The following is an 8,914-nucleotide window of genomic DNA, read 5'->3' as shown; positions in this document are numbered from 1 at the left end:
TTCAAATCTTTTAGTGCTTTTGTATTTTCCAGCAGCCTATTTATATTCTTTGTATTATCCATGTAGCCATAAGCTGAGACATGCTTACTAGCAATGGACGCATGCTCATCTTCAAAGATTAGCAAGAAAAAAGTTAAAAATAATATGGAAATGGGACCTGAAGCACAGAGGAAAAATCCAAGAAGAACTGGATAAGCTTAAGGTAAATTCCATTTTTCTAAATTAATTCCCCCAGTCAGTCCTTGTTTTCTCAGAAGCCCTTTAATCAACCTTAGCCAAGCTCTTTGTTTGGGTTATTTTTAACATTACCCTACTGCTAAACACAGTCAGATGTCAAAATGAAATAGGATTGGAGATAAGGAAGAGAAAGAAATCTGCTAAAATAAGTGAATTTGGTAAAAAACATAAATTTGGTAATATAATAATACTATATTCATTACCCTTGCTGCCAGGCCAACATTTTTAGGGCTCTCAAACATCGAAAAAATGTAAATAGATGTTTGCTTTGAAATCAATTTATTTTGAAAACTTACAGGTTTAAACAACAAGAACAACAATTTGGTTCAACCCCCCATCTAGTATATTCTGAATGTTGAGTGGATTTAAAGGTTCAGTCTGAACATTACACTGGATGTTGTGAAGGGAATGAGATTGGAGAGTGAAGAATTTGCACTACAGGGAGAAGGCAAAGATGGCCAGAGAGGTAACAAGCACTATGCAGGCCAGAACCCAAGAAGTCCTCTCTTTACTTTCTATCACTTCTAGAATCTGCTCTTTTATTTTCCACAATCCAGTGTCCTTTGTTATTTTTATAGTCAAGAGCAAGCCAGCATCTTAGTATGTAGAATTTGTCATCTTACAACTGCAGCCACTCTTTAGAAAGAACTTAAAGCTGACAACAATCAATGGCTCCTTGAGGTTGCTGGGTGAAAAATCAAATTTGCCACTGAGGTAGATTTGCCACATTTGCCCATACCTATGAATCCCTTGCTACAAGAAAGTTTTCTTCATCTCATTATTTTTCTTCCTCTTTGATCATCTCTTTAAGGACAGATAAATTTCTGTTTTCCATACTACTTTTTTCCACTACTCTTCCACTTCATATCTTTTTCTACTAAACTATTAAGGCAGAAAAAGAAGAAAATCTTGTTTCCACATCTCAAGCACTGGGGAAGCTTCTTGATGCTGTTAGTCCATGGAGCTGGTATTTGCCATGCCAGAATACATAGGCTAGAAACATATGAATCCATTGTGACAAAGTATTTAACCAGGAGAAGTTGCAGTGGCTATACCATTCAAAGGCTAGGAGGTTTCTGAGGTACAAGAAGCAGAATAGGAAGGAGCAGCTGAGTTAGAGAGAGCTGGTGGGGTTTGGGCAAAAGCAGAGCAAAAACTGAGAAACTCTTATAAGACATGCAGAAGCAGAAGAGGATGAAGACAGGAAGATCTAGAAGGAATAGAAGTGATTCTAAGGGAAAAAGGACAAACAGAAATATCAGTGTATGCTGAATGAAAGGAAGCTTTACCTAGCATAACCCAGCTTTGTTGGCAAAAAATTCCCAATATGGAGTACCCTTCCTAAGATGCTTTGCATATTAATTGGTCACCGAAGGATGAGGAGTGAAAGCTGTATTTGTAATGTAATAAAATACTACTATTATAGATGAAATAACTGCTGTCTGACATCTCTCCATAATTAACCTTTTTCATTATACTGTATATCCATATTAACCTCTCATCAACTGCTGTTTTTTCCTATAGCGAGATATTATCATCTCATTTCTTTTAATATAAAAGTGGCCAAGAGATTCATTACCACTGTTTATTATCATTATTCCTAATGATATGATGAGGTATTACCCATGCCATTTTACTGCATGTCTGCTCAAGTAGATTGGGATTTGCGGCAAGGTCCTGTTTAGACACTGAACCCAACAGTCATGTTTAATAAGTCTTATGTTCTGTCAGAAAAAGCAGCTTATTACTAATGAGATGTATTATGTTATTTAATACCCAAATAAAACTCTATTTCTCAAGTATACATGCCTGGGGCACAAATCTGACAAACACTTAGGGAAGCAAAATGCTGTCCAAAGAGACAGTGATTAATAAAGACCAGTTGGGGGGGGTGTTGTTTCCATGTACTAAAATACTGGCTTTGATATACTTATTTTTTGGAGTGAATCCAGTATGAGAAAACAGTGTAAGCATGCTAGGGAGAGCTTCAGGGAACCGAGGAATATTCACTGAGTCTCTGCCTACTGAAATGCTGACATCTTACATGGCTATGTTGCTGGAAACAAGAAGAAAGCTTTGAGTATTTACTAAAGTGGTGCCTGGGTTTCTTCAGTTCTTTGGCTGGGGTTGAAGCATAAATAAGGATTATGTTGAACTAGCATTACATTTGGCATTTCATTTGTGTAACATTTTAGCCTGGCTCCACACTATGGATATGGCCTTTACTCAAAGAGAATTTGTACCATTCAATTAACACCAATTTTCACAAGCTACACTATGGAACAAAAACCCTAATTGTTTTCATTCTCTGCTAGGATACTAGTGGTAAAACCTAAAACCTGGGATGTCTGTACGATGATCTTACCCAACTTTCTCACACCTTGGAACAGTCACATTTACAGAACTGATTACCTTTTGTGGTTTTGTGACAATCAACTAATTTTCCCTTGTTTTCTTCCACAAAAGTAGAAGTTCCTGCATAGTAGAAGTTCCTAATTGATTCAGAGATCCCAACAGCAGCTAGGAATGGATGCCTAGGGAAGTGAGTTCTATGCACAGGAGATTCTCTAAGTAGTTTACTTCACCCTTCCTACTTCTGCTCCATATTATTTAAAGCTCACCTAAACACACCGGTCAGCTGTCCAGAAAACATAGGAAAGCCCCCACCACAGTGAAGTCAGAATACAGCAGAAATATTTTGGGAGCAATACCCAGTTGGTGTAATTACTGACAATAGTTATTTTCAGACTACTTCCATGTAAAAGGAAAAATTCCTACAGAAATTAAAAGAAAGAAAAAACCTGCTATATTCTATAGCAGTTATCAAAAAATTAACAAAGAGAGAAAAATGCTATAGTCTACTTTAAAATTATATGTATATGCATAATTCTCATTTATTTAATTCCTTTACAGCAAATTCCACTTAAAATTGTACATGAAGGTTTGTAACTTTGTGGGTTTTTGCCGTTTCCTAATTGTTTACAAACTATTCAAATATGTATAGTTATATGTTTAGTTACTCTGAACACAGATGTAGTTTAGGTTTCTCCTTGAGACTGTGCTTTTTTTAATCAAAAGAATGCTGAATTTTAACATTTGTTTACCTTATTATCTATAATCAATATGATGGCATTGACTGATTTAAATATTTTTATAGATATGACAATAATTTTTAAAATAATTAAATCATATTCATTTTTAAATGGCTAGCTTTTCTCTTGACACAATGGAAAAGAAACACAGTAATTAGATCTTTTCAACACAATCGCTGTAGTCAAACATTTGGGCTATGGGGTAATACACAATACACTGTCTATAAGTGGCTTCATAATGGAAAAGAGGTTCAATACTCAAGAAAAGGAATAAAATTATACTTGATCCTGTCTGGTATTGCCAAAAACTATGAAGGAGCTGACCTTTGGACTTGGAAAAGCAGAATGGGCATTGCATAAACTCTGGGGAAAGAGTAAGGAAGAGGTTGTACGTATTTTGCTGGTTTTCTTTGTTCCCAAATGAATGAATATTAATTGAGAAGTGCTGTTACATATTTTATGACACTCTGAGTACATGTCCTGAAATCCCATGAGGCCTTGTTTTAATACAAATTAATCCTAAACTACACTTAATTAGCATTGCTGTGGTTGATTTTGCTTTTTCTGCTGCAAGGAAGAATACAATATCCTAGACTTTTGCTTTTTCAAATGTTAAAATATATGATGGAGGTGAAGAAGTGATTTCGGAGCTGAATGACTTCCTGGCAGGAGAGAATCTGACAGGATGGCATTTTACTAATTAAGAAGAGTGCTGGACTAACCAGATGGGAAAAATACATACTGAAACTTTTTTTCTTTCGTTAGTTCTTTTTTTTTTTTCCCACAATACAATGTAGAAATAATCAAGGACAATGAAGGGCATGCAAAGAAGAACTGGTAAGTAAGGAAATCTGCTAGCATAAAATAAACCTACAGAAATCAGATAGTAACCAAATAATCCTGTTTTAATCAGATCAAAAATTAAGCAGGAATCAGAAGCCACTGATGCGAACAAGACATTTCTATGCTTCAGACCCATCTCTAATAAAAATGCACGGTGTTATTTCTGGCAAGTCAGTCAGGACTACATCTACACAGACATTTTAGGTCCTAAATCTAGTATTTAGATATAATCATGATCCTTAAAAAAAAATACATCAAGGGATTTAAGAGATTTTCCATCTCCTTTAGAGAAAGAGGAGATAACACAATCCACCCTAATGTTAGGGACAAAGTAAGAAATACACTTCAAAAAATCCCAACATGCTAAATAACAATAAGATGGTTTTTCTAGGTAAATTAAGCTCAATAAAGTTACTGAGGAATGTAAAAGAATGTAAAAAAAATGGCAGAACTGGAAAAGTGAAAATGGGATAAATAGCAATGCAGAAAAAATATCTATTCCTGTAAGGTATTTGTAGCAAGACAAAGACAAAGGAAAGGGAGATCTGCTACTCAGTGGAGAAAAAATATGATTAGACATGATGTCATAAATGTTGATACCTTTTTTACTCTTCTTCACTAGGAGGGTCAGCCTCAATCAGCTGGCTAAAATAATTAGTCTCAGAGACAAGGAGAGGGAATACAGGACAGGAGCATAACTTAAACAAAATATTTTCAAACCAGCTGAGCTCGAACAAATTCCTTTCAGGATACTTAGAGAACAGAATAAAGACATTCTGGAGTCATTAGCAACAATCTTTGAGAACTTGTGGAGAATAGATGAGCTTCTAAAAGAATGAAAAAGGACAGATGTCATGTTTATCTTTAAGAGCAGAGAACAGAAGAAATCAGGAAATTACATATTGTTCTGTCTTTCTTCCTGAGAAAAACGCTGGAGAAAATAATTGAATGAGTTTGCTTAAAAGCTTAAGTTTTTGTCCCGTTTTAAGGACATAAAACAGGAAGCATGTATTTGTTGAAAACTATGGTAGAAAGTCAGCTGGATCATGTTGTCCAGTTTGTTCATTGTACCTTGTGGAAAATGTGGTTCAACTGAAGAATAATTAGAGATTTAGAAAAAAAAATCTGTAAGAAAGAACAGAAGGTCCCTTGGGAGGCTGTGAAATCTTTATCACCAATATAGATCTTCAAAACAGGCAAACATATGTTAGAAATGGTTTAGGTAAAGCTGATGCTGCCTTTGGCAAGGATGGTATCTTCAGAGGGCTGTTCTAGGCACCAGTAAAGTAGAAAATCAGTCAGTAAAACTGATTGTCAAAAGCAGAAAAGTGGGAATGACCTACTGCCGACTGTGCCAAAAAACATGCAAACATTGTTAAAAGGAGACTGGAACCCAAAGATTGTTGTAGCCACGAGACTAGAGAAAATAGTCTCTGTGATCTGTCCCAATCAGTCCATGCAAAATCTGATTTTCATCTCCAAGAGATGTGATTAGAAAGGATTCAGAACTACAGAGTATTACCCAGAGACAGCAGCTATACTTAAAACATTGCTTTTCAGCAAGCTCCACATTCTGTGTAGCAAAATTATGTACCAGAGGCTGTAGCAGCCTCCATGAAGCCACTGGTACCATAACCCCAAATTCCTTTTCTGATTCTTGTCTTTAGCTACTCTATCATCTACCAACAAAGTAGGAAGGGTTAGGTTGGAAGATACAAGTGTGTCAGGAGTGGGACTGATAGAACAATACTTTACCTGTCCATTGCCTCTGAAGAATTTGGAGAACAAACTTGAGAACAATCCTTTAAGTTCCAGGCCATAGTGTAGGTCAAATCTTTTAAAAGAGAGGTTTAGAGTCAGCTGTCAGTTTGGCTGTACTTCAGAGTACGGACACAAAGGTAAGGCCAAGCACCAGGGAGGGAGGGCCTCTGATACTTCATTTTCTTGCTCCCAACTAACCTGACATCTATGATTTTTTTTCTTCCCTGGTTTTACCCCTCATATTAAGAGTTGCCTTTCTTTAATGTTCTTTTTGCCTGATATCCTTTTGCAATCTGAAATGCAGTTGCTACTCACTGCTGCAGGAAATTATTTTTCAGTTCTGTGTAGAATTCTCCCATTTGATTTAATACACAGTAAACTGATTGCAGTGCAATTTAAGAGCATGTGATGACACTACAGGAATGGCCAAAACCTGTTCAAATAAGAGTATGATACAAGGGCAGAAAATAATATGAGCAAAAATTCCACTTTGAACATGTCATTCTAGACCCTTGATGTGTATCTACTGAAATAAATTGGTACTTAATAAATACAAATTAATGTATAATTGCTTTTATAAGACTGTTTTGAGTTACCCTGTTCTATTTCAGATCTCTGCTACAAGCCAAAATTCTCTTACATCTTTTGCTTCCAGAAAGCCAACAATAAGTGGATACAATGCTAGAAGAGCAGGTGTGTTTTCACTCAGAGGAAGCAGCTACAGATAGGAAAATGTCTTAGCAGCTGGTGTATCAGAAGACTGAAGCTGTGCCAGACGAAGTGAGTGTGTGCATGTGTGTGTGCACACACGTTTTGCCACTAATTATGCAAAAAGGCCCAAACCCATTGATCATGTGCTTCTCTCCCTACTTCACCGGGAATAAATCTTGAAGTGTGACAGCTCTTCCAGAAAGTCAGAGTTATTACTAGTGATGTAATTTCTGTACTAGAACTGACAACACACAATGAATAATCCATTTTTTTCTTTATGTTTTGTACATATACTCCTGTTCACTGCATGGTGAGAACAAATATCGTTTGCAAGAAGCTGGTCTGAACTTTTATTATCATTAACTCCTCCTAGTTTCAGAGACGATGAGGCTTTATTCAACCCAGCACAGAGCCAACACATGATGAGCTACACAGCACATGGCTTCAAGCTTTCTTTGCTTTAAGTTGGGAAAGATTTACCACAAAATTCAGCAGGCACAGCTGCTGATTTATCTTTGGTGCATGCAGATATCAAGAAATTTTAGTTAAAATTTGAGCAGCCTGACTGCTCAATGACTGTTCAGGGTCTTTTTTTTGGGTTTTTTTGTTGTTGGTTTTTTTTTTGTTTACTCGGTTATAGAACTTCACTGCAATGGTACATTTTAAGATTTACAGAAACACTCATCTGAGCATCTTATTTTGTCTTGCCACTCTAATTAGTCAAGCTTAGACCCACCAAACTGTCATAGGAAGATTGTCAGTAAGAATCAAGAAAAAGTGCTTTGTTGAAGTCACAAAACCACTTTTTCATTTATAAAAAGATTTGGAAATTAAAACAAGGAGTTAGAACAACTATATCACAAAACAAAGATGATAGAGATGAACAATTCCAAAAATTTTTTTCACTATGCAGATAAACAGAACTATTTATTTTCAAATTCTACTATAACATACAATCAAATAATGTTGAGAGAATGTAGATCAACTCCATGTGTCAGGGAAATTATGGATATAGTTTCAGTTGCTCTATCTTTTTGTAAAAATAATTAAGGAGGACTAGTGGTTTTCTTAAAAGATTACACAGAAGAAGGTCACCTTGCTGTGTATTTACATAGACATACCTTCTGTTAAGCTTTGTGAGCAGTTAGAATGATATTATGTAGCTGATCTGTTGGTCATCATAATTTAACTAGAAATATAGTCAAATTATACACAGCATCTTTGAGAAACCAGATAAAACTGATTATCTTTAATAAACTTGCCCAAAGGTTCTATCTTTCAAATGGATGTTCTCAAAATAATAAGAAATAGTTTTGAATGGATTTTCCAAGATCATTTGGAGCAATAGTAATGTCCTCTAGACTCCTACAGAATCCTGTCATTTACAGGAGATTGTTTAATGTAGAGAAATTCCTACACATTTGTATCAGCATGAAGTCATTAACATAAGAACATATGCCACATTGGTTCAGACCCATCTTCTCTTCAGCGGTGGCTAGAAATCAATGCCCTGGGAAGAATAAGAACAGGGCAAGCATATGTAATACTTCCTCAGAGTCTTCTCCCAGCTGCCAGCTATTTTCAGGTCAGAGAACTTCCTGAGATTGATGCTGCCTGTCTCTTTAGTTTCCATCAGTGAATCTCTCAAGTATTTACTTTTTTTACAGTTTTCCCATGAACATCAAAATTTTCACATCCTGAACAGTTATGACAAGAAGTTCCATAGGTGTACTAACACAGGTCCATTAATGTAATGACTTTGCATCAACACCTGTCTCCTCCTTCTCTCCAGACTCTGGAATTCTATGACACTACAGAAACAAAAGTAATACCATGGAATCTGGTCTTGCTGCATGACATAACTCCCCTTTTTGCAGACGAGGAAAAGAAGTCGTAAGATTCCAGAAATTAAATGTTTCATTTCAAATACATCTTCCTTGACTTCTTCCACTCTTACTACAAACTGAAGCCTAAATAGAGGCTTGGGATCAAGAAACATTAAATAGTGCAAAGGCTCTGTATATCAATCATATTTTCTTAAATTAGATACTGTATATAATGTAGTTCTATGTAGATCAGCTATCAAGATTCAACAAATTTTAACAAAGAAAAAAGGGAGAAGGCCTATGTAATGTAGTTTATATCAAAATATCTCACTTTTTCACATTGACAGATCTAAGGAATTAATGATTATATTTTAAATTTCATGAATACTTGTTTCTGTGACAAAAAGGCACTCATGCTAGAACACAAATTTTTCAAGGTGTTTT

This window comes from Corvus brachyrhynchos, unplaced genomic scaffold, assembly GCF_000691975.1.
Source record: "Corvus brachyrhynchos isolate BGI_N302 unplaced genomic scaffold, ASM69197v1 scaffold490, whole genome shotgun sequence".
Classification (NCBI taxonomy): domain Eukaryota; kingdom Metazoa; phylum Chordata; class Aves; order Passeriformes; family Corvidae; genus Corvus; species Corvus brachyrhynchos.
Note: the sequence above shows the minus strand (reverse complement) of the source record.